This window comes from Salminus brasiliensis, chromosome 3, assembly GCF_030463535.1.
Source record: "Salminus brasiliensis chromosome 3, fSalBra1.hap2, whole genome shotgun sequence".
In the NCBI taxonomy this organism is placed as follows: domain Eukaryota; kingdom Metazoa; phylum Chordata; class Actinopteri; order Characiformes; family Bryconidae; genus Salminus; species Salminus brasiliensis.
The window spans coordinates 45,902,272-45,929,725 of NC_132880.1; positions in this window are offsets into that span (position 1 = coordinate 45,902,272).

Here is a 27,454-nt window from a genome sequence, read left to right on the forward strand (position 1 = left end):
CAAAAAATGATTACTAATGATACTAATTTTATTTTGCATACATTAAGATGGTAAAAAGAGCCCCAACTGAGGAATGACCCATATATTGAAAGTATAGTATGGCAGTGACATTTACTTCAGCCAGTGAGAATCCAGCATCCAATGGACACTCATTCTTACCGTATGTGTTACTATGTGATTCCTGTATGCCCCAGCATTGAACTCAGTGGGTGTCCTGCACCCAGCAGGAGATGTGTAATATTCCAGCCAGACAAGCAGCACACATTGCCCACCTATCCCCGGCACATAATTAGCAAGTGGCTAATGCTACACAGTTAACAGCCAGGAGCGGATGATAACAGCAGAAGGCTGGCAATGTGATGTAAAATAATCCAGCATCTTTGACAAATAGCTCTTATGTTGAGTAAAAGAGAGACTGAAGGATTTTGACGAGAGAAAATTCTGAAGATAAATGACGTGTACATTTGCTAGGTGCAGATGCTTGTCTGCAATGGTTCGTTTTTCAATTAGGATTAAGATGAACTGCTCAGCATGGCAGAGATGAGCATGTCCTTATCTTTGAGCGAATACATACCCAATATCATTTTAGATTGAGGGAGGGCAAATGAACCTGGATCTGTTTTAGGTTACGAGCACCAGAATCATTCCCTGTAGGATTTCTGATTATTGTTACTGACAGCAGCAGCATGTTAAAATGTGAAGCCTACGGTATTTCTAAGCGTGGTGCCCGACATTCCCGTTCAAAGCCTGTCACTCACAGCAGTACAGCTCACGACGCTCCTGGGGAATGGCAAGTGTGGCTTAGTGTTCACAGGCACAAGTTTTCTTTGGGGATGACCGTAATATACCCAGTGGGTGTCACATCTACTGAAGTCAATTTACAGTTAAATGAGTGGTATAAAAACCTGATGGGCCATTAGGAGCCCTGTGCACCCTCAGGGAGAGGATGAGTATGGCATGACAACATTATGCGAGACAGCAGGACATGAGACAGCATTTACCTGCTCATTTAATAAACTGTATTATCCTGCAGGAGCCATGCTACCCTCCAGCTTGTAATTAAAGAAGAGACTAAACCATGGCAAACATGACCAGTAGGAGGCTCTGCTGCCCCTTACGGACCAACTTAAGAGGCATTTGGTCTAGGCCATTCCCAAACAGAGGGCTAGAATCACAGTTATTAATGTTCACACAATGCAAAAGTGTTGAAATATGTAAGTGATGATTTGGGGAGTTGGGGATGATGATGTGGGGTGGTGATCATCATCATCCAGCATCCTGACCTCACTAACGCTCATCACTGATTGCAATCAAATCTAATAGAAAGCCTCCTTCCCTGGACAGTAGACAGTTATGCCAACAAAAGCAGGATAAACTCTTTAATACCTTTGATTTCAGAAGAAACCATAAATGAGCAGGTGTCCCAATACTTTTGTCCATACAGTGTACCTTTGATTTTATCAAGAGTCACACATCCAAAGCCTAGTTTAATGGTATTAAAAATTAGTCACCTTAATAACGTAACACTTTAATAACCTCTGATATACGAGTCCTGATGATTCATTCAGCCAAAAATTAGCCAACCACCGCATGACCATGAATAGGAAACCAATCTGTGGCACATATAGTTATCCAAAAAGACTTTTACTGCTAACTAAGGGCATAAATTCTAAATTTAAGAAAAATAATGGGCCAGAAAAATTGCTAAAGAGACAGCCGGCCTACCCCAAAATTCACACTTGAGATTTTGGGTATACAGGTATGTGTGCACTTCGATCAGCAATAACATTAGAACCACATGCCTAATATTGAGTGGGTCCCAGTTGTGCCGCTACAACAGATCTGAGCATCCAAAAGGACTCTGAAGGTGTCCTGCTGTGGTATCTGGTACCAAAACTTTAGCAGCAGATCCTTCAAGTCCTGTAAGTTGTGAGGTGGAACCTCCATGGAGCTCATTAATGAGCCTTAGGTGCTCATGACCCAGTCACCAGTTTACTGGTTGTCCTTCTCTGGGGCAGTTTTGTTAGGTACTGACCACTGCATACCAGAAAAACCCCACAAGACCTGACTGATGTTTTGGAGATGTTCTGACCCAGTCGCCAATTTCTCCTGCTTTTAACTCCAACATCACCTTCAAGAACTGACTGACTTGCTGCCTATCAGATCCACCCCCTGACAGATGAAGCCGTCGTAGATTAAGAGAATCAATATGTGATCGGTGATTATGTGAATTAAGATTCCATAGGTGTCCCTTTTCCGCACAAGACTACACACACTGCATCTTTCCCTGAATACTGCATGGAGGCGGTCTTGGTCTAAGTGTGCAATAGGTCCCATCGTTCAGCATGTTGGTGATAGTCTTTTATGCTGGGTCTAATATTAACATTCCACAAATGTCCTCTAAGATATGATACCACACACTCACAGTCTTAACGAATGCTTCTAAATTTTAATGTGCACTTCAGCAAAACAACAAAGGGCTTGGGACAGGGTGAGTCTTCCACACCACCATTAACAAAACAGTGGAGTGTCTTGTGTTAATAATGATGCCCCTTAGATTTATAAAGTCTAAACTGATACTTGTTTCCAAACCCTGCTTCTATCGAGTTTGTATCTTTGATATACAAGTGTTTGCATTACTCCAATGGTGATTGCCAAGGCTGTCCATTTATCTCTAATGACTTTATTGTGCATCCAGTGGAAAGTCACTTCAGCATTGTACAAAGCAAAGGAGCAGTGGTGGTTCTAGCTTGTATAGTGCCCTGGGCGAACCCCCTGTACTGCACCACCACACCACGAGAAGGAAAATCACCATTCTGCTCGTACTGTCATTTTTCTGCTTTTACTAATTGCATTAGTGCTGTACAAATTTAGAAGGGTGCTTATTAGATAGGCTCCCTCATTCCCCTTTACCTCAGACTTCCAGGACTATCATGGACTGTGAGGAGGCTGGATGTGAATGAAATACAGGCCTGTCCATCAGCACATCTGTGAAGGTGTGAGGAGATTGTACACAGTACACACCACACACACACACATACGTGACTCGACAAGGCCTGACCGCAAAAAGGGCAACGTATACAGAGACAGAACAATGAACACCTGGCAACAGTAACGAGAGAGGCGGGGCTAGATACTGATAACACCTGGATACAATAAGGAGAAGGTGAGGGAAACGGGCAGGAGACACAGGACAGGTAGACGAGCACATGGTCAACAGCATACATTTGAGTAAGGCTTGGCTATTACTGACCCTCCCTTCCCATCTCCTACTTCTCATTAGGAGACCTAATCAAGGCACCCCACTCTTGCTGTAAGGTTTTGATTGCATTCAGCGACAAGAGCGATAGTGAGGTCAGGATGTTGAATGATGATCACCACCCCACCTTATCATCCCCAACTCCCTAACTCGTACCAAAAGTATTGGATGGAGCTCCACTGTCCATTATTCCAGAGAACACAGCTAGTTCCACTGCTCCATAGCTCAATGCTGGGGGGCTTTATACCCCTCTAGCCCACACCTGGCATTAGGCATCAGGCAGCATCGTGCCAATGGGTTCATGCATATCTGCTCCTATTAGAGAGTCATATACGATGCACCCTTGCTGCTCCCCACAAGATGTCGTCCTGGGCAGCTACCCATGTCGCCCATACCTAAATCCGCCAGTGCATTGGAGATACAGCTGGAATGGTTAACTCTGTACCTGCCACAGTAATACACACAATAGATTCCCTCTGGGCTTTCAGAAAATGTTAAAAAGCACTTCCGTTCAATACTGGCAACATAGATAAGAAATAGTTTAAGGCTAATGTGACAACCCTACCCATCCTCCCATCCTCATGACATATAGTTCCAGCAGTTGTTTTTTTGCACAACCCAGGGGGTGCAATTATTATCCATGTTCTCCAGCCAGTCGGTGTTTACTTTGCTTTCTCTGTTGCTGGAAATGCCATTTGGGAAACTGATTAGGCAGCAGTTCAGCTTCAGTGACGGACACTTTTTGAAGACCACAATATACCTCACAATATCTGTGTGGGTGATCAAAGCCGGCCTGTATTTTTTGGAGACCAATTAGACCCTAGAGATACCAATGTGTGAGGAGAAGAGCAAGAAATAAAAATACCCTTTAGATCAGGGCTCTTTTTTGGCACCTTAAAAAATTTAGCAGGGGATATAACAAGAACCTGCCGGCAAGGTCAGAACTGTCAAACTGTGGTAACAGATATATAACATATATAATCTACCCCAAATATTATTACTTCATGGGGGGTTTCTGGGTTTTTGGCTTTGTCCAGTAGTGGGCAACATCTGTGTTGTTATGTACAAGTAACTCAAGTACATTTACAAATGACCCTAATGGGTTAACTGTTCACATACCAATGGTTATATTCGCGGACCCAGGGAATTGTAGTACACTGAGATGCTGGAGCTGTCGTCTCGCTGTTTACATGCGATCACTCAGGTTTGTTGACGGTGGAGCAGATAGATGCTGGCGTTTTCAGGGTGCTCCTGTGTCTGTTCCTGGTATGTTGTGGATAATACCTACTAAAAGCGGTTCAAAAAAGGAACAACCTGTGAACCAGCACCTGAGGCTCACTGATGCGATCCACGGAGGTCCCACCTCACAACTTACAGGACTTAAAATGTTGGTACCGGATACCACAGGATGCCTTCAGAGGTCTTGTGGAGTCCATGCCTTAAATGGTCAGATCTATTGTGGTGACATAAAGGGCATCTACTCCAGTATTATGCAGGTGATGCTAATGTTATGGCTGATCAGTATACAGATATATCTTTTATATCTATCTTTCAGGCCCTGAAGCATTGAAGCAACCCCACATCATCACACAAATCCCACCATATTTGACCGCTAATATGACGTTCATATTGTGAAATGCTGCTTTAGCTGCTTTAGCTTGATGCCAGATGCAATGGGACCTCAACTTTCTAAAAAGTTCCATTTCCACTTATCATCTTCATTATTCCGAAAAGCTTGAGGGGTCATGAAGGTGTTTTTTTTGGCAATTAGCAGTCAGCAGTGTTCTGTGCCTGATGACTCTCCAGTGGATACCATATTTGTCCAGTCTCTTTCTAATGGTGAAATCATAGATGCTGAACTTGCCTAACGAAGAAGGCCAGCCATTTATTGGATGTTGTTCTTAATGAGTCCCTTCCCATAGACCTTTGGAACCATGGCTTACTGTTTGAAGCTATCTTGGAGGTAATGGATCTCCAATGGAAGTGTGCTTTACTGAATGCAGTTGTGGCAGCTTACCGAAATCTACCTCACATTGCTGGAAAGGTTCTATTTAAATGATGCTTATATTTTACAGCATAAGTTTCTTATCAACTACTGAATTAATTGGTCGATAAAAAATTCAAATAATAATAATCCATTGTTGTAGAAAGACTACAGCATTATTAATACATAAAGGCATGTTTGTAGAAAAAAAAAAGAAACCCACTGTATTTGTTTGGAAGGAGACATCTGTATGCCAGCATATTCTATTCCTAGTTGCTAGCGTGGGGCTGTTTGGCAGGCCTGTGAGCTTAAGGCTAACACCTCAGATGTTATAAGACAGAGAAAAATTTTACTTATAAAGGATAAACCTTTTCCATTTATTTAATAAGCGCCCAATTCCTTTGCTGTGAGTTTCTCCCAGGGGAAACTGAATACATCAGTGTTGTTGAACAGTTTTGCTCCAAATTGGCAGTTCTAATGAGTGTGTTTCCTTTATTATGCAAATCAAACGAAGCGCTATGAAGCAAAGTTAGAAATGAAAATCAGAAATTAGAGCCGCAGGTTATGGGCTAAACACCATATTGCAATTATATTGCTACATATTGCAGTATGCCTTGCAGTGTGCAGAATGCAGATGGCGAACCTTTCATGCAGTGCAGTGGACCTTTGGTCTGCATTATTTGGCCGTAAATATTTCAGGACTTAAGGACTCTTTGAAATCAGATTACCCCGTGTGTAACATTTTATCTGCTCCTCCTGTCTTGTGACAGTCTACACTATATGTCCAAATGTTTCTGGACACCCCTTCTAATGTATGCCTTCAGCTACTTTATGTGTACCCATTGCTGACACAAATGTGCAAAGGCACAGACACACACAGCTTGTCCACAGTGCCTGTAGAGAACTACTGCCAATAGAATAGGACTCTCTGGAGCAGATAAACATGAACCTATTGGCATCATGCCTCCTAATGTCTGACGTGAGCTAGAGGTGTATTGAGCTGTGGAGCAGTGGAAGAACTGTGTTCTCTGGGATGATTGATGGATGATGCTCCATCCAGTACTTTTGGGATAAGTTGGGGAGTTGGGGATGATGAGGTGGGGTGGTGATCATCATCCAACATTCTGACTGATTCTCACTAACACGCTTGTCTCTAAATACAATCAAATCCTAACAGCAATGCTCCTTCAAAAATTTAGTAGAAAGCCTTCTTCCCTGGACAGTAGAGACAGTTACTCCAATAAAGGCAGGAGAAACCCTCCTTTTTTCCTTGATTCATGAATCCACAGTTGTCCCAATACTTTTGTCCATATAGTGTGGTTCTAATCCTATGTAATTATTTATACCAATCATCCCCACCATTCAAATGCATGTCTCAGACCCCTGTAGAAAAGTATTGCAGTACTCTGCAGTACATAAACCTATTGGCACCATGCATAATGCCAGGTATGGGCTAGAGGGGTATAAAGCCCCCAGCACTCACTGAGCTCAGTGGAACTTAAAGTAGCTGAAAGCATTCAATAGAAGGGGTGTCCACAAACTTTAGGATATATAGTGTATATGCATGCTCACACAAGTGTGATATAAACACACACACACAAATTCCAATCTGACTGTCCTCATTACTGATGAATGGTCACATATCAGATACATACAGTATCTTCTCTAGGAGCACACAGGAAAGTGGCTCAGAGTTTTGGATTTACCCAGATAGCTCCGTAACATGCTTTCAGGCTGGACTACAAATCAAAGTGCAAGTGCAGAAAACAGGTGAGTGTATGGCAGGCCTACATAATGTAGGCTCTTCAGGTTTCAGAGCCTGCTAGCATCCATCTTCAGCCTTGCATTTACCATTCTCAGACCCATTACACCTCTACATTTAGCTTATCTGGGCTTTCAGCTGCTCCCCTAAAGCTGTCAACAAATCCTCCCTGTGTTACTGAAACACATTAGATGACAAGCTTCTAAGCTAACGTGTTCCTAAGAACTGCAACAGCACCGGCCCAACTAAGACATCAGCTACCCCTTAATCTTCACCATAAGAAAGTCTAAGTCTAATTAGTTACCCTGAAAATACACATTGATTAATCAGTGTGGCGTGTGGCTGCCTATGACGCAGAACCGACACTGCAAATGGTGTGCTGGGGAGGGATGAGGCAAGCATGAGAAATGAGAAACAAACAGACTCTACAGCGATCATGGAGTTATCGATAAAAAAATGGGCCCTATTGTAGCGATCTTTGGCAACCGTGCACTGTTCAGCTTGATTTAGGGGGCATATCTGTGTGTGTTTGCTATCATAACGACGGTAAAAGTTTGCCTTGCACAGCTCAAGTCATGTACTAAGTCTCTTAATTAATCATGGGTGTGTTTCGGACGTAACGTGCAATAAACCAATCAGCGTGTCGCTCACCGTTCCCGCACAAGAACAAGGTGCGGTCTGACTTTGGCGGATTGCTATTTCAATGAGGTCTGGGAAGGCGTGCTGAAGCAGTGGAGCTCCTCCCCTCTAGAATAATGTTCTTTTATTTTGTTCATGTGTGCGTAACAAGCAGGGGTGTATGAGCGTCGGGCTGCATGCGCCTGTGTTGACAATTCACTGCCTAGATAGCGACGGACGTCTGACAGTTGACGTCTGCCTAGGTTGTTTTCAGTCAGTGGTGCTCCTGTGTTCTCCGTCGCCAAGGTACACAGCAGTATGGTAGAAATTGACCTGAACATATCTCATTTCGAGACTACCATGTCCATCGGTGTAGATTTTATTCACAAGCACTGTTGCTATTTAAACGGCACAGGTGGAAGGCATGTAAGATAGGGCCCAATACAGTACATCTATAGCCATTGATTACTTATACAAGCTTTTCTCCATTAAAGTACAGTATGTAAAGTTATACACTGGTTATTGAACTGAAGGTAACACTCAGTCATGCTTACACCACTAATTCAGTGATTTCTCATCCATCTAAAATAATATACATACAGTACTATACGTACAGTATTGCTACACTATGGATAACTCTGGATTTGGAGGTCATGCTCTTCCAGCATGGGTTTTAACTTGATGCCAGATGGCATTGGACTTCAATCTTCCAAAAAGTTTCACTTTCCACTCATCAGGTTTTATTTTCAAAAAGCTTGGGGGGTCATAAACGTGTTTTCTGGCAAATGCAAAGCAAATCTTTGTGTTCCAGTTAGCATGTAGCAGTTAGCAGTGTTTTTCTGACCGATGACTTTCCATAGGAACCATATTTGTCTAGTCTCTTTCTTGGTAAAACCAAGGGTATTGCTGTGTACTTTCTTAGGGGTGTTATTGATGGGACATTTGTCCCCACTTTGCTGCTATAACTTCCTCTACTCTTCTGAGAAGACTATCTTCAGGATTTTGGAACATTGCTGTGAGCCTCTATTTTTCATGAGCTTCCAACATTGCATTCAGCCTCCATTTGGAGCATTAGTGAGGCCAATGTAAGAGGTCAGTGTCTGCCGCCACCTACCAGCAGAGGGCGACGGCGGCGAGGCACGGTTACCCAAAGGAAATCCAATCCCCAGAGATCCTAGGGGTAATCAGTGCCAACCAGACACACCTGGTGGCCACAGCATTTAAGGCTGTGACAAACGGCACTTCTCTGTCACACCTTTGTAGAGGGGTGACCGGTATGGTACACAGAAGTGACAGAAAGCGAGAGAGATGTTTGACAAGAGAAAAGAAAGCAGTTTGAAAGGAGAAACAAGAAAACTAAGATAACAGGGTTGTAAAAGAACAAAGCTGAAAAAAAAGCCCAGCTCATAAATAAGAGTTTAAGTGAAGCATTGAACCTCAGTTCCTTTGTTTGAGGAGCTACTTCAGTTAGTTCTCTCTCCAGAGAGAGAGGTGCAGTTTTTTTTCTTAAGTTGCTTTAGTGTTAACTGTCCTTTCTGAGCTACGCCATCTTGGCGTCTCCTTTGTTTGGTTTTCCCGCCTTTTTTGTTTCATTGTTTTAAGAGGTGTGGCTCCACCAATTGCCTTTGAAGGCTGGTAGAGGTGTTGGACCTCCATTGCCAGGGTTGCTGGTTCAAACCCAGCTGGGAGCAACTGTTCTTCCACAAGTACACAAAAGCACCCACAGTCAGAGCAACCACCCATACATTAACCTTCTATCACACATTAAGGCCTGTCCTTACAGGCTTTCCTCTCTGCAACTGGGTCCCGTAACAATCAGTACTGCTGTTGGGTGATTAGTTCTACTGTTCCCTCCTCTTTTCACATGTATTAGATGGTTGATCAATCACTCCAGAGAACACACTTTAAAAAAGAACCACCTTTGGGTTCCTAAAAAACATTTTTGTGAAAAATGTGAGGGTACCTTTGCATTAAATGAATGTTCTCCAAGCCTTTAAATTTGCCTTATTATAAAGACATTTTTTTCATGGAACCAAAAGTGGTTCTTCTATGGCATTGCTCATAGAACCCAGCCCAGCCTGGCTCTGAACATGGAGACCTCAGGTTAATGTTTGGCTGTTTCAGAGCATCCTGTTTCAATCCATTCTATTGGCAATGCTTTTCTAGAGCACTGTGGTAAAAAGCCCTATGGGGCACCCACATGTAAGAAGTGTTTGGTCACCATGTCTAATCAAGCATTAGCTAGAGGATATAAAGCCCCCCAGCATTGAGCCGTTGAGCAGTGAACCTGCACTCTATGGAGTAACAAAGCGCAATCCAATACTGTTGGGATGAGCTGGAGTAGCTCTTGTGACCCAGAAGTAATCATCCAACATCAGTACATGATCTCAATAATGCTTTTGTGGCTGAAGGCAGTCAGTTCCTCACAGAAATGTTCCAAAAATCCAGGAGAAGAAGCTTATTGCAGCAGATTGGGAACAAACTCCCTATTAATACCCTTGATTTTGGAAGAAACGTTGGGTAGGCAGGCGTCCACAAACGTTCCATATAGTGTACTTGGATGTAATGTTGCATTGGCTGAAGATACACTGCTGTGACTGCTCCTGTTCCAGTAATATGACTACTGCCTCAGTCCACATGCTTCTTTCACTTCCAGCGATGGTTCTGTATTACTCAGCTTGTCCAGAAATGCATGAGTAAAGTGTCCTTTAGGGGTGGGTCAAAGTAGCCACCAGTAGCAGATAAAGACTAGTTAAAGCTTTTTCTTAGTGATTTTGACTTGTTAGTTCTTGTTTGGGGTATTCTCACCCATTATTTTGTAAGGCTAACATGGATTGTGTGTGTGTGTGTGTGTGTGTGTGTGTGTGTGTGTGTGTGTGTGTGTGTGTGTGTGTGTGTGGTGGGGGGGTTACTTTGGCTTACTGTGGCAAAAAATTGTATTTTTAGCTGTATCAGTCCAAAAATATATATTGAGCCTGTTCCGCTTTTCCTTTGAAAACCTGTGTAAGTGTTGCAGTACTGTAGAACCACAACTCCAGAGCCTGCTAAATTTTCCTCCATCCAACACAACTTTTGGGATGAGTTGTGGAGTTTGAAGATGATGAGGTGGGGTGGCAATCATTCAAAATCCTGACCTCACTAGTGTTGAATGCAATCAAATCCTCACAGCAATGCTCATCCAAAATCTAGACGAAAGCCTCCTTCATTGGACAGTAGAGACAACTACTCCAACAAAAGCAGGATATGCTCTTTCTAATACCCCCGATTTCAGAAGAAATAATGAATAAGTGAGTGTCTCAATACTTTTGTCCCTATAGCGTACGTACAATGGAGCAACAGAGTTGGTCTCAACCTGCAGCTCCGAACTCAGGTAAGGAAAAAAGTCTCAGCCTGAGCAGCTGTGGGTGAATGACTTTAATAAGAGCCGTGTATTGCCGCATTCACTGAAGTTCACACTGTCCTTCCTGTTTCATGGTCCTCGCTCGGCCCATTCTACACAATGTTAATCTGCTCCCATCAGTTTGAACAATGGCCCTCAGTCCTCTTGATACATTTAAACTGCGTCAGGGATTCTGCTGCCTAATTAATGGCTGCGTTAAGGACAGAAAGAAGAAAACCGGGCTTCTGTACAGTCACAGAGGCTTATGCTGCGCAGGCGGACACTGACATGACAGGCAGTCGTTTGAGCTGTGAATTATCGTCTATGTAGGATCAATATTATAAAAAAAAAAAACTGCACCGGTTCGTATGATTTGTAGCTATCCGGGAAGCTGGGATGAATGCTGCCGATGGTGATATTGCAGGGACAGTTCAGGGAGCTCTGTGGAAATGAATTATGTACGCTGGTGTCTCTTGATAGGCCAAGCCTGACAAGAGTGGAGCTAGTAATTCAAAGGCTCTGTCCCTGTTGATGCGTGAAAGTAAAAGATAATTAGTGCCCGTGTGTGGAATAAACACTGGAAAGTTAAAGCAGTGGGGCAACGCTTGGAGAGAAGGGAGGAAATGTTCCTCGAGAAGCAGTATGGACACGTCGTCTTGCTCTGTCGTGCTCCGGCTGCCGAATGAACAGGTGTCTGGGGGTGGGGGGGCGAGAACGCGTTTGCCAAAGGTAGCTGCGTTAATGGCGAGCATGTTTTGAAGTAATTACCCTCTCTCGCTTTAAAGGACGTGACCTTTCATCGACATGGATCCATTAGCTGTCTCTGAATAGCGTGCGTAGGTATTTAACTGATTTTTGTGTACTCTTTCATCTCTCTCGCAAAGAAATTGTATTTTGCCCCTTTGGCGATGGAATGGAAGGGTTTTGTGCAATTGTTTATTTTGTGTGGGAGTGGATGTGCTAGAATGTCTTCATCCATGCTGTGGTTTTAGTGTTTGCTGGGATGAGTCAGCAACAAAGAAGATGAATATGTCTGTAGGATCTTTTAGAACTGATTTGTGCAGAAAGTGAGCGTTAACCCCTTAACGCAGCAAAGGCTTATTACACAGGGGCTTCTGTACAAACAGGTGAGACTATTCTCTGCTAACAGAAGTTTCTAGTAATGAGTTCAGCCCTTCTGTGGCCCATATGCTGTTTTAAGGGGTTAAGGAGGGTAACTTTCTTTTGTTTGTGGGCAGGGTTGAAGAGCTGAAGCTACAGATGCTACAGATCTTCATTCTGAAGTTTCTAAGTCTATGCACAATATGTTTGTGGACAACCCGTTCTAATAAACACATTAAGATACTTTTAAATTGCACCCATTGACACACACATTGGCTAGTTTCTGTAGAGAAGTACTGTCAGTCGACTAGGACTCCCTGCCGCAGATAAGCATGAACCTATTGGCACCAGGCCTACTGCCAGGCCTGTTCTCCAAGAGTGGAGCAGTGGAATTAACTGTGTCCTCTAGAATGATGGTACTCCTCTGTCCAATATTTATGGGATGAGTTGGAGCTGACTAGACGACTCTTGATGCTGAATGCAATCAAATCCTCATAGCAATGCTCCAAACAATCTAGTTGGAAGCCTTTTTTTCTGGACAGTACAGGCAGTTACTCCAACAAATGCAGGAGAAGCTCTTTCTAATGCCCCTGATTGTAGAACAAACAATGATTGTGTAGGTGTCCCAATACTTTTGTCCCTATAGTGTATGGGCAGTGGTCTGCAAAGGGTTGGGCAAGCCTAGTCAGTTCTGTTAGAGTTAATAGTATGTATTTATAGTTTCAAAATGGCAAAATAAAAGGCCCCGAACCAAAAGTTTAGGCACGCTGCATGGTCAGTACTTGGTCACCTTGGAGACTTTTGGTGAGTAGCACAGCTTCTAAATGCTTTTTGTAGAAGCTGAGAGTCTATTCGTTCTTGTTTGGGGGGGGTTCTCCCATTCTTCCCTAAAAAGGTTTTTAGTTCTGTGAGATTCTTGATTCCCTTCTTGCTGCAATGCTCTTTTGAGGTCTATCCTCAGTTAGATTTAATGATTAGGTCAGGGGATTGGGAGGTCCATGGCGAAACCTTCACCTTGCACCTTTAGAAGTAGTTTGTTGTGGATTTTGAGGTATGTTTAGGGATCACTATCCTGCCGTCGAAGCTTCCCCCCACACCTTTTAATCTAATTTAATAATTCAATAATCCCTGTGCCACTGGCTGCAACACAAGCCCAAAGCATGATCGATCCACCCTGTGCCTAACAGTTGGAGAGGTGATCTTTTCATGAAATCCTGCACCCTTCTTTCTCCACACATGCTGTACTTTCACTGCAGCCACAAAAGCTCTACTTTAACTTCATCAGTTACGAGTTGTTTAGATCTGCCTTTGAAAACTGTTGATGCTTCCATGAAAGCCCTATGTTTGCAGGTGTTGCTGCATAGTAGAACAGTGCACCACCACTCCTTTCTAGCAACCCTATGAGCAGTTCCTTAAAGTGTTCTTGGTCTTCCAGACCTCAAGCTGACCTACACTGTTCCTCATGGTCTCCTGTGAATTTATTTATTATATATATTTTTTTTTAATTGCATAGTTGCCACCTGGAAATACAGCTAGCTAGGTAGCTAGGCAATCACTTTGAGGAGCAAATGGCCATTTTTATTATTGTTGGGACAAGGTTGGAGTATTTGTAAAGCTTTGAAATTTGCATCACCAGGCTTTTCTAACAGTGGCCTAATCACAAGCAGAACAAGTTGTGAATGTGTAAAAGTTGTAAATGCTGTATTTCAAGTGTTCGTAGTCTCAAAGTATTCGGACGTATGAACAAAGACCACATGTACCACAGTGTGCCTAATGAAAGACAGGGAAAAGTGGCATTTAACATGACTGCATGTTAATAAAATGAATAAAAAATGAAAAAAGGTATAAACTTAAATATAATAAATAACACAAACTAATATCTAATTCAATTACATTCAACAAGCAAACAGTTACTTTCCTTATGCAGCCTGTTATTCAAAGCAACTTCCAGTAACCTGTACAGAGCAACTGTTTTCTAAATGATTTTGTCACACGTGGTCAATTAGTTACTTAATGCAGATTATTTGACTATAATGGAGTTTAGGGTCTGTAATGGTCACCGTGATGGCTGGTCTTATGCTGTTGCTGGATTTAGCAGACAGAGCTCTGCAGAGAGAACGCCAGCGTCTTTAGAGGTCGTATAGATTCATTAGCTGAGAGTGAGGACTGACTCACGGGTTAGTCACTTTAGACTACCGAGATCTGTTTGGTTTTTTGTAATTTTTTTATAATTATGCAACATTTCAGAGCTGGCTTTGATAAGGGAGCCCAAAGGATCTCAATCTAGTTCCTGTACCTGTACAGTTGCTGTTCGTGCTTAGCCCCTTGGATGCTGGAACGATATAGCGGGACAGATCAGGAACTCTTTGGGAGTGGTGGCTCAGCGGTTAGAGCTCCAGCCTATTGATGACCGGGTTGTGGGTTTGATACCCGGGCTTGGCAAGCTGCTACTGCTTGGCCCTTGAGTAATGCCCTTCGTGTGTGTGTGTGTGTGTGTGTGTGTGTGTGTGTGTGTGTGTGTGTGTGTGTGTGTGTGTGTCTGTGTGTGTGTGTGTTTACTACCACAGATGGGTAAAAGTACAGTGAAATGTGGTCTCTGCATATCAGAGTTGGAGGAAGAAACCTTTGGGAGAAACCAAGACTCCCAAGAGGGGACCCGACCCATCCTCCTCTGATCAGAACTATTGATAATCACAGAACCAACACAAGACTGTTCTATAATAATCATAAAGATGGTAAGAGTGATGATGTATGACGATGATGATAAAGGTGGCAAATAGAGTTGGAGTCCATGTAAATTTTAACCTAGTCATTAGGCAGGGTGGGCAGCTGGGCTGACGCGGGTGGCAGGGGAGCCCTGTGGTCAGTCTTCAGATAAGTGACCAGACTTAACCTTCAATCATCCCTGCAGTTTTATGCTAGGCTTATACTTGAGGCATGTGAACTGGAGCACAGAGCAAAATTTCCGCAATTACGAATTACGGCACCGGCGCCCCGTGTGTCGACACTACTCGGTGTGACTGTGTGTGGTCGTGCACCATGAATTTTCTGTGCGTAGACGCGTGCCATGCTTTATTAACAATGGACAAATTTGATGGAGCGCTTTTAGAGCAGGTATAACTCTACAGGCATTTGTACAGTCCCTCCCTGAGAGACTATAGAAACAGTGGTGTTTACGCAGTGTTCGTGAACCTGTTGGACCTGCTGAATTTTTTTTTTTTTTTTGCTCATGCTTTTATGGAGGTGTCCTAAATGAGGATCGACTAAAATATATATTAAATAAGCCAGTAATTATAGTATTAAAGTCATTTTACCTCAAAACTAAGTTTATATATAAAAAAAACATTCCAAGATTGGCCTAAATTTTATCCATATTATTTATTTATATATATATTTTTAGGCCTTTTTTTACTACTAAGTTTTATGCCGGCTCGTCTTCGTGTCTTCGTAGCAGGTAACTCACCATTATGTGGCACGTCTGCTTTTTTTTGGATGACTTTCCTCTACTGAGAGCCAATTCCTATATAAAGCTCAAGTTTTAATGAGGCCAGAGGTCGAGAAGTTCTTCACTCTTCCTTCAAAAAAGCACTGCACTTTAGGCCTCGCAAGCCGGAACCTTTAGCTCCTTTGTTTAAAGTCTGCTCATCTTTAATACTGACCTTTAAACTTCTCATAATTAGAGGGAAATTTCAATATCCATAAACACTTCTCTCAGACTTTTTTTTTTTTTTTTTTTGAGACCCACGCACTGACAAATAGGAAGCACTGAGTCATTTCAGAGAGCGGTGAAATTGACATGGAAACCACGAGACTGTTTGGCCTGCGTGGCAATGTGTTGGAAAATATACTTTATGGTTGCTGCCTGAAGCCGAGCTGGAGAGCAAACCCATGAGGACCACAGTCAATAAAGCAAGTTAATCAAAGGCTACGGCACAGACATATCGCCCATATTATTGATGTGCAATAAGTAAGAGGCAGAATATTATCCTTCCATAACTGATGACTTCGCATAGTTCTTTGAACAGGAGGGATTAATTAAGATTTGCCCTCACTTTCACTATTTTCTGGCCCTGCACTGGAGGAGGATGGAGCAGGAGGGGGGTGTTGGGGTGGGGGGGTGGGTGCAGTATAGATTTGGAAGTGAGATCAATCTTAAAAATTGCATTGTCCATTTAAGAGAGCACCACCAGTGATCGTAATTGTTGATAGGAGTGCTGGAGCTGCTTGAGCCAGGAGCATTTTTAATTTCGCAGCCAGAGAAAATTGGGTCCATTGAAAAAGCTGCAGCTTTCCTAAAACGATAACCACTGGCCATTTTATCTGACTGCGGAGAATCTGCGTCAGTCTAGATTAGGCCGTAACACAAATTTACATATTTATTTTCCCCGGCTCGTCGTCAACACAATTAAAAAATAAATGCCCAAATACCAGGATGACAATTTGAGTGAGAACGCCGATTGTTTGGGGCTTCTTATCAGACCTTCGCACCTGCTCTTGTGCCACAAAAAGCACTGGTCATAATTATTCGTCTTGTTTAAGGGGAGGAGGATGGCTGAGCGATCCATTCCACGTTCATTCAAGTTGACGAAGACGAGGCGTCGGGCGCAAACTTATTGACATGCTCTTTCATAGGTCTGACACGCTGCAGACGTGAGCTGCAAATCCATCGAGCTTGTCATGTCTGCATATTAATATGAAAAGGGCCTCTCTGTGCTCATGAGAGTATTGAAGTATCACCGGCGGAACGCTGCTCGCCACACAGTGATTCTTGCTGCGATATGGAGCACTCATGAAAGAGCAATGCCCCTGAGTGAGCAGTTTTTATGGCTTAGGCCTGTAGCGGTTTGCCCAGTCTTCCCTCAAAATAGGTATTGTGTTGTCCTCTGTATTTTCGGCCCGTGTTCCGTTTAGCTGGAACATTGCAATTGCCGTTCATCTAGAAAACGGAATGAAATGTCAACTGTAATCAGCGTGATCTTGGATTATGATAGAAATGCATTAATATGGAGAATAGCTCATGCCGAATGTATTTTTACAGTCCAATAGCAAGCACCGAGATTGAGTTAAGTGCAGCACCAAAGCACCGAAGTGTGTGTGTGTGTGTGTGTGTGTGTGTGTGTGTTTTCTGAGTTTAATATGTATTTGTTTTTAAATGCCTTGTCAAGGATGATATTATGGCAGAGCTTGATGGATGTTTTGTTTGGAATTCTGCAGCAGAAAATGAAGTGACATTATCCATGACAAAATTGAAATTAGCTCAGTCTGTATTCTAGCACAGTGTGCAATCAGAGTGAAAAATTGATAAATAGTAAATCATAGACGCTGCTTGAAAGTGGGCAGCAGAAATACAAACAAACAATTTCTGCTGCTCCTTCTCTAAAGTGTTCAACCACTGAAAACCACTTCCAAACGGTGTTGCTTCCAAAAGTGACTTCCTTTTGGTCTGATATTTAGCTCGTAGCATCCTGAATCTGGTGGCGCCGTGATTCAGCAGGTAGTGCTTGTGCTGCATAGGGGTTGTAGGTCCTGGCCTGGTCTTTGGTGTCTGGGAGGAGTTAGGTGTGTTCTGTCTGTGTTTGTGTAGGTTTCTTGCAGTTATGCCATTTTCAACACACCTTGGTAGGTGAATTGACCATGCCGCCACGTTTGCTGTGGACACGTGTGAGTGTGAGGGTCCTCTCAAATGTTTAAAGAACCTTCCCTTGATGTCGAGGCTCTTTACCAGTTTTAAGGTTTTCTACACTCATGCACCTCCATTACAAACCAAAAATGTCTTTTTGTAGCACCTTTATCTTTAAGAGTATAGGCATGAGCGTGTGAGAATGGGCAAGTCTGGTCAGATGTACTGCCAATGATTTTGGGCCCTATTTAAAGAGATTACACTGTGTCAAAATACTCAACTAATACATTTTTAGGGCCCCCGGTCAGTCACAGGCCCTTAGAATCACCCCATTTTCCCCACCCATATGGCATCCCTGAGTGTAGTACCCTGCAATGGACTGCCACCCTTTGCAGTGTGTACTCCTGGACAGGCCTTGTGTCTAGTCTGTGTAGGGAGACTCTGGACCCACCATGAATCTGACAAGGAAGGAGATAAGAAGATGGGTTGGATGGATGGATGGATGGATGGATGGATGGATGGATGGTTTCTCAACACTATCTCCCAAACAGAGTTTGGCAATGTGATGATAGATTACTGTTATAATGATCAATTATATTATTATTTGGTCCTCTCGTTTGGTGGTCACATCAAATATTCACATATGAGGTACACTATGTTCAAATGTTTGTGGACTCTCCTTCTAATGAATGCATTCAGCTCCTGAACTGTGTTATCTGGCATGGTGTATGGTTCTCCATTTAATATTTTTGAGTTGAGTTGGGGAGTTGGGAATGATGAGGTGGAGTGGTGATGATCATCCAACATCCTGACCTCACTAACATTCTTGTTGCCGAATGAATTTAATTCCTCATAGCAATACTCCTCAAATCTAGTTGAAATCTTCCCTGGACAGTAGAGAAAGTTACTACAACAAAAGCAGGATCAACTTAAAACAGAAAAACAAAACAAAAAAAAACGCTTAATTGTGGAAAAACAAGAATGAGCAGGTGTCCCAATACTTTTGTCAAAATGGTGCATTTACCTTTTAAATATTTACAGACTGACAAACTAATCATAGCTGCTGATCAAAGCAAACGACACACATGGACAAATTGTTGGTACCCCTCGGTTAATGAAAGAAAAACCCACAATGGTCACGCAAAAAACTTGAATCGGACAAAAGTAATAAATGAAAATGCTATAAAAATTGACCAATGAAAGTCAGACATTGCTTTGCAAACACGCTTCAACAGAATATTTTAAAAACAAACTCATGAAACAGGCCTAGACAAAGTATGGTACCCTTAACTTAAAATTCTGTTGCACAACCTTTTGAGGCAATCAAACGATTCCTGTAACTGTCAATGAGACTTCTGCACCTCTCAGCAGGTATTTTGGCCCACTGCTCATGAGCAACCTGCTCCAGTTGTCTCTGGTTTAAAGGGTGCAGATGGCATGTTTAAGCTCCTTCCAAAGATGCTCAATAGGATTTAGGTCAGGGCTCATAGAAGGCCACTTCAGAATAGTCCAATGTTTTCCTCTTAACCATTCTTGGGTGTTTTTAGCTGTGTGTCTTGGGTCATTATCCTGTTGCAAGACCCATAACCTGCGAGGAGACCAAGCTTTCTGACAGTGGGCAGCACATTTCTCTCTAAAATCCCTTGATTAGTTTTGAGATTTCATTGTACCCTGCACAGATTCAAGACACCCTGGCCAGATGCAGCAAAGCAGCCCCAGAACATAACAGAGCCTCTTCCATGTTTCGCAGTAGGGACAGTGTTCTTTTCTTGATATGCTTCATTTTTCCTTCTGTGAATATAGAGCTGATGTGCCTTGGCAAAAAGTTCCATTTTTGTGTCATCTGTCCATAGGAAGCTTTGGGACTTGTCAACATGTAGTTTGGCAAATTACAGTCTGGCGTTTTTATGATTTTGTTTTCAACAATGGCATCCTCCTTGGTCATCTCCCATGAAGTCCACTTTGGCTCAAACAACGACGGATGGTGCGATCTGACACTGATGTTGCTTGAAGTTAACCTTTAATCTCTCCAGAAGTTTTTCTGGGCTTTTTTGTTACCATTTGTATTATCCATCTCTTTGATCTTATAACCTTTACCTTTTAACATGCTTGTCTATAATTTTCTTTCTAATCTCCTGAGACAACCCTTTCATTCGCTTCGTCTGGTCCATGTTGAGTGTGATACTTACCATGTCACCAAACGGCACAATGACTACCTGTAGCCCTATGTATGTATGTGTGTGTGTGTGTGTATATATGTATGTGTATGTGTATATATATATATATATATATATATATATATATATATATATATATATATATATGTGTATATATGTATGTATGTATATATATATATATATATATATATATATATATATATATATATATATATATATATATATATATATATATATATATGCCCACTGACTGATTACAAGATCACCTGTGATGCTAATTAGTGGACACACCTTAATTTAACATGTCCCTTTCACATTATTTTCAGGGGTACCATCATTTTTGTCCAGGCCTGTTTTTGTCCAGGCCTGAGTTACTTTTTAAAATAATTTTGTTGAAGCATGATTCAAAATCAATGTCAGATTTTCATTTGTTCATTTTCACAGAATTTTTATTTATTACTTTTGTCAGAAGTCATTTCTGTGACCATTGTGGGTTTTTCTTTCATTAACTGGGGTGTACCAACAATTTTGTCCATGTGTGTAAGCTGATCCATGCTAGCCATTAAAGCAGCATTTTTAGTTTGTGGAATCATGTTGCTGCTCCACTGACTATAATGGGGAGAATGGCATTGTTGTCAAAGAAATGCGTAACTCTGCATAACCCAGTCATATTTGTGTCAAATCTGGTAATATTAAGCTCCTACTGACTGCTATGGCTACCAGTGAGCTGCTTGCTGATGGAAGTTCATCTATCTAGAAGCTCCATCCATTAGCACCTGCATTTTTACAAGCATGATCACAATTCAGTCCTAATAAAGCTTTCAAAATAAAAATTACAATTTAAATCTGTATCTAAACTTGGACAACTATCTTGCACCTTCTAGCTGAAAACCACTGGTTTTAAAAAGGGTTGTGCTCTTTTGGGAATCCTTGATATTAATGATGCTCATTTATGGATTTGGGACAAAACTGTTAAATAAAGAAAAATACTGTTTACTGACTTGGATTTAGAGTGTGAAAATAGTGTCAGTCACGTGAAAATGGCAGCTTTACAGCACAAGAAATAACACAGTTAACGTTTAATTTTTCATCTAAGGAACTACTGGCAGATTGCGATTATGTTTAAAAGTCAGAAATAGCATTTTTATGATAATGCAAAAATGACAAACAAATACTTGACCAAAATATTGTTTTGTAACAGTAGGGTGCGCTGTTTCAACAGGAATTTCCACCTGTTTAGGACCAATAAACATGGCGAAAGAGCGGGAAGACGCGTATGGGATAAAACTATGAAATTCATTTGCTTTGATTTTTAATCTGGGTATCTGGGAAGCAGCTCAGGCAGACATGCATAATGTGAACTGAGGCCGATGTATTGTAAGAAGCCAGCATGTGGCTCAACATGACTATATTCTCCAGTATGCCAAAGCTATACAGATGACTTTCACATTTCACTCACATTCTCATCCTTGATGGCTTGATGTCATATTTGCCACAGCTCTTAATTCACTATTGTGCTATTCTCAGTACTATAGTGTCCGTTGTTGTGCTATCCAGTGTCGACCAGAGGAGGTCTCGGTTCCTCTCAAGGTTTTTTCCTCTCGATCTGAGGGAGTTCTGAGGCTCGGATTGGTTCTCTGTTAAACTGCTTTGATATAATAAATGTGTGATTTAAATACATTTGAATTGAATGACATTATATTACGTTATCTGAATGTCTTTGGTCAAATTGCCTGAATCTTTCATTTGCGTGCATAGAGATGTTTGTGCCTGGTTGAGAAGATTGTCATTATGGTTATTTTGTAAATGTTTAAAAAAGAGAGCCAGTCAGTGTATAGTATAAACGGCATAAATCAAAGTAACAAGATACAAATTGAATGCCTGTCCATTATATCATCCTTACTTGATTAACATGTATGAGTTTATTAGTCCCTAATGCTGGTACTAATAAAACTCTTTTGAGGAACTCAAAAAGTAAACAATCACACTGATCATGAACAGGTTTGAAGTATTAAAAAGTTTTGCATGTGAGATGTATACCTTTTACTCCCGAAAGTGCTTCCAACCACTTCAGGAATACTTTGCCTCGCCCACAGTATTCTATTTCAGTGACTTATCAGGGGTAATGACCCTAAGAAAGGTGAACTTTGGAATTGGAGTCTCTCTCTTTCGCCCCATGCACTATTTATAAACCTAAGCCGGCGAGGACGTGTCTGGAGGCCGAAGAGCTTCGTCTGTCCTCAGTTTAGATTTGATCAAATTGAACATGAAGCATGGTGTTTCATTTTCACTTCCTTAGCTCAATCAGGATATGTTTGCCCCAAGTCAATATCCATTCACCTGAGTCTGCTACACACACACCACAAATAAAGTGCTGTCTCTGTCCATGAATCAGAATCTTTTTCTCATATATATATATATATATATATATATATATATATATATATATATATATATATATATGAGAAATATATAATATACTAATATATATATATATATATATATATATATATATATATTAGTCGCTATCCAATGTATCTCCAAAAATGTCACTTGGTGTGAAAAAATGTACAGGTGAAGGCAAACTGTTCCTAAATTTTAATGGAAGTCATGTAAAACTTTGAGCATTTCTATTCGTCTATTCATCCAGAATTATTTATAGTGTACATAAGCAGCTACAGGGTCCAAACGGGGGGGGGGGGTCAAAAATGGAGATACATGGTTTTCATTAGACATTGTGTGTATAAAATAGAATTCAAGAGAATAAGATAAGATATGATATAATTAAGGGCCAATTGACTATGTGACCAATAGAATTGCTACAAGATGCCTTTTTACATTGGCTTCCATTGAAAGTTAAAGTTCAAAGGGTTCATTGCTGTAAAAAGTATTTGATTGCATCCAGCCACGTAAGAGCATTCTATCAAGCATCATTCTATTAAGAGCATTCAGTCAAGCATCTATGCTGGATCAGTTCTGCCACTACTTCTCATTCCATGCATATTGGATGGAGCTGCTTTGGACACAGTGACCTTGGGCGTATAGGCTCATGGCTATTCTAGAGCATCCCGTTGGTCAGTGCTTTTCTATCGTGGTTACGCAACTTTCTACAGGAGGTTTTCCTAAGGCCACAGCTTTGGGGGGCATAAACTGATGGCATATCTGCGGTGTTTGTACAATGTTCCTCAGACCTGTGTATGAGACCTGACGCTGCATAGCAATGTTCCATTTCGGTGCGAAATCACATTACCATTCATTTCCTTACACCTTATTCCAGTTGTCCTTGAAATAAATCTGTCAAATTAAATTAAAAAATTAAATAAACTGATTTTATCTGCAAGTAGATTTCATTTGGCTGGATCTCTAGCCAGATAGAGCTGCCTTAAAGGTAGCCTCTTTATTCTGATCGCTGACTTGGGACTTAGTATTAATTTATGCATCCTCTTAGTAAATTGCACATTGGCAGACTTTAGCTGCGGTCTTGATTGCAGCTGCTTTATTCTAATTATTGCTCACAGTTAAAGCCCCCCGTGTCAGCAAGGTGCCCAAGAGTTGTCAAAGGATGTAATTAAGAGAAAAGCATTTATACATATGCTCACCTCTGACTTTAACCCTATGATTAAATATAAGTATAGCTTAGAGATCTCATAGTTCTGAAGAGCTAGAAAAATTCCACATTTAGGAATCGTTTAGGCCCAAATATCTAGTGTTTATCACAGGCTGCTGACTATCTCGTGGGTTAATTCTACAGTTCTGCCAATGCTTGTTTATTTTCATGGAAAACCTGCCTGGGAAACATGGTTAACCCCTCCTGGACCCAGCACTGACCCTGGTGGGCAGACTCTGGACAAAACCTTCTGGTTCCTAGTTGAGCTTCCCATACAGTCCTCACATGCAACATGGACATGTTAGCTTGCACAGTAAGACTGTTATACATGAGTAAAGGCACCGTTTGACCTTTTCATGCCCAGCCCAGAAACTACAGAGACTGTCCACTTCTTCTGCAGCTGTGGTACCGGAAGTACAGTCCTATTAATTTTCTCTATATGCATTTTTAAAATCCTTATACAAAGATTTATAAGCGCTCAACCAAACCAACTATGAGATGAATCATGGCATTATAAAAATTAATAAGGAGCCATACAATGTTTCAAAATGGGCCAGAAGACTACAACTGCAAGGCCCAGATTTATATATATGTGTGTATAGGCTGTGTTTGTTCCAATACCATTAAACCATTCAGACCTATATAGTACATATGTAAATGACTGCCATTCTGGTTGGCTTCTTCATATTGTCTTAATATCTCATTTCTAGGTGGTATTATTATTATTATTATTATTTAATTCCATCCCACATGATTTTAGCCCCAATTTTCAGGAGATTCAGGTTTTAGGAGATTGCCAACAAAACCCTCAGGTTGTCAGCAGTCAGAGCCTGAGAGAGCACAAGTGGCCTTGCTCTTTCTCCCCACATTAACTCAGTGTGAGCGCACTAGTTGCCCGATGATTGTGCATCAGCGGCAGTTCGAAAAGAGGCGGTGGCAGAGGAGGCACGTGTCAGTTTTCACCCTCCCAGTGCCGGGAGCATTACATGTGATATGGGGGAGAGCACTAGTGAGTGGGTTGGGTAGTTGGGCAATCTAACATTGAGCCAAAAAAAAAGGCACATGTCAGTCGCAAATTATCTGGTAGTGTGAAAAGTGCTGTGACTGGAAGTGCAGCAACTAGCTACAGCCAATGAGAGTGTGAGCAGCAAGTGGAGCGCACAGACTACCTGGATCACTCTTCTCTCACAGATATCCATTTAGGAAGGCAAACCAAATGTGGCATATATGGCATCGCGTCAGCTTTTGCGTGTGTTCTCATGATGACATGCTTTTTGGAGAGCAGACAGACTCTGCTTGGCTTCCTCCTGGTGTAATATCTTGTAATTCGTGATCCTGTGTGGCTGATGTCGGTGGATGTAATTAAAACGGGTCAGGACTGTAATGTACCTGTTTTGGGGGTTTGAATTCTGCCTGTTCTACAGCCCTGTTTTCGTTATGTCGACCGACAGTGTTTAACCTCTTAACACTCCAAGGCTTATCACACACTAAGGTGTATTACTCAGTAACTACAGGGACTTCTGTACAAACTGGTGGAGCTATTCCTTGGTTATAGAAGTTTACACTTTCGGCCCACCGACAGACCTTTTGAGCCGCAACCGCATAAGGACCTAAGGTCTAAGGTCACCTTTGACAGTCACCTCTATCTACCACACTCTCATTATTCAACTATGCCAGTGAGAGTACAGTTTCCTATTCTAGGACACCCTTAAGTATTATGTTTACAGAGGTTTCCAAACGACTGCAATTGAGCAGTCTGTTTACTTACCCTGCCCACTGTTATTGAACTCTGTCTACGGGTGGCCGTGGCACTGCTTCAGTAGTTCTTGATTGGGGCTTTAAAAAGCTTTAAAAGTGAATTATGCCATCTAGATTGAAATATGCAGGGTTGCTTTGACTTTTGAATGAAGCTACATGTAGCAGAGCCTAGGTACAGACTGCCGAGCAGGTCTAAAGCGGATTAGAGTTAATTAAAGAGATGTTCCTACTTGTCATATCCGTGGGTGGATTGACTCGCTATTTACATACTAATGCCGAGAAGCTGTAAAAGAAGGTAGAAGCAGTGATGGCTCCAATATGCCGTAATAAAGGGGGGAGAACAACACGGCGAGAAATGTGATTTGTTTTGGGTTATTTGTGTGCACTAGTTCAGCAGTTTTGCCTAATTTTGTTAGCCTACTGGATTATGTTGTGTGTCTGTCTCAGGGTTTAGGAGTACAGAAACATTAGATAGAGCATAAATACTTCCAATCCTGCACAAGCTCCTTTTCTACTTCATATAGACTCTTCCCAAGAACGAGACATGAATGCAAACATATAGCACTGTACGTCTGCATTAATAACCCTTATCTCGCAGGCCTTTCTCCATGCAGCTCTCTGCCTTGGAGCTTTTGTGGGAAGTTAATGCAGCAAGTAATTTGCCATTGTAAGGCATTTAGCTGCCCTGCAGCAGAAAGTCTGAGATGGATGCCTGAGGTCATCAGATCCAGATTGATGTCAGCAGCTCCCAGAAGGGACAACATTCAGAGTTTGAGGCAGATTGAGTGTGAGTTATCGTGGCTTATCCCTTGATCATAATCATTCATGAATTTACTTCGGAGTTAATTATGAAACCAGCACCAAACCCCTCATTCAAGCGGTGGTAAAAAACAAAACAAAACACTGTGGCTTAAACTATGGTGACTAAATGTTTTGGATGTCATAGCTGGGAGGTGTGCGTGTGTGTGTGTGTGTGTGTGTGTGTGGAGTACCCATTCAGGCTAAGATATTGAAGGCTACTAGATCAGGTCGGGTAAAATAAATAAATTAATAAAATAAATAATCAAACCCTGCTCAGCAGAGGTGTCAAGTAACAAAGTACAAATACTTCGTTACTTTACTTATGTAGAATTGTTGGTTATCTATACTTTACTGGAGTAATTAGTTTTCAACTGACTTTTTACTTCTACTACTTACATTACATTATCTGAACTTTTCTACTTGAAGTAGTTTTGAAACCAGTACTTTTACACTTTTACTGGAGTAAAAAGCTTGATACTTTAGCTTCTATAGAAGTCTTTTAAACCCTAATATCTCCCCTTTCATTACTAGTATACTCTACCTGAGTAATGAATGTGAATACTTTGACACCTTTTGATGCTCAGGCTGGTCTGAAACATGATCGAGAGGTCTGTGCCCCTCACACGCTACTCAATTCTCTCTCCAACTGTCGACTCCGACTGACCAAAGATTTGTAGACTAGAGCCAACCAGCTCAGACTGACAATTAAGCCTAAACTCAGGTAGCATAAAAATCTCTAGCATTACCTAGAATAGTATGCCTCTATCCATGTCAGTATTTGCATGCGTTTAGAGTATATTATCTGTTCGTTTGACATATTTAGCCTGATGGCTAGCATAAAGACCAGCGGGCTAGGTGAAAACCCACAGACACTTACAGACTAACATGGCAGACTTCTTTTGTACAGCACACTCTTATTCTAGCTAAACAAGCGCAGAATCACAGGCAGCCTTGGGGCCCACGGGAGAATGCAATTAAGCTGGTGACCATGCAGAGCTCAGGGTCACCACACAATTACGGTTTGCAACAGCGAAACAAGTGCCTTAACCTGAGCATGTGGCCAAGGATGCGTAATTAAAGATGTGACTGAGAAAGCAGATAACTACTTTGACTGTTGTCTGTTAGCTAGAACCACAAATAATGAAAATATGTTCATTTCTGCATAGATTTATCTTGACACTATCTCAATCTTGTCAGTCAAGTGTAGTGACCAAAAGAATCCTCCTGCCTCTGGAAGTGTGGAGTAATGGGGTGTTTGTGAGATGGAAGTGGAGTAATTGGATGATGAGGAGATGGGGTGGGGAAACGGGACATTGAGGAGATGGAAGTGTGGAGTAATGGGGTGTTGAGGAGATGAAGGTGGAGTATTGGTGCACCGAAAGCTGGGG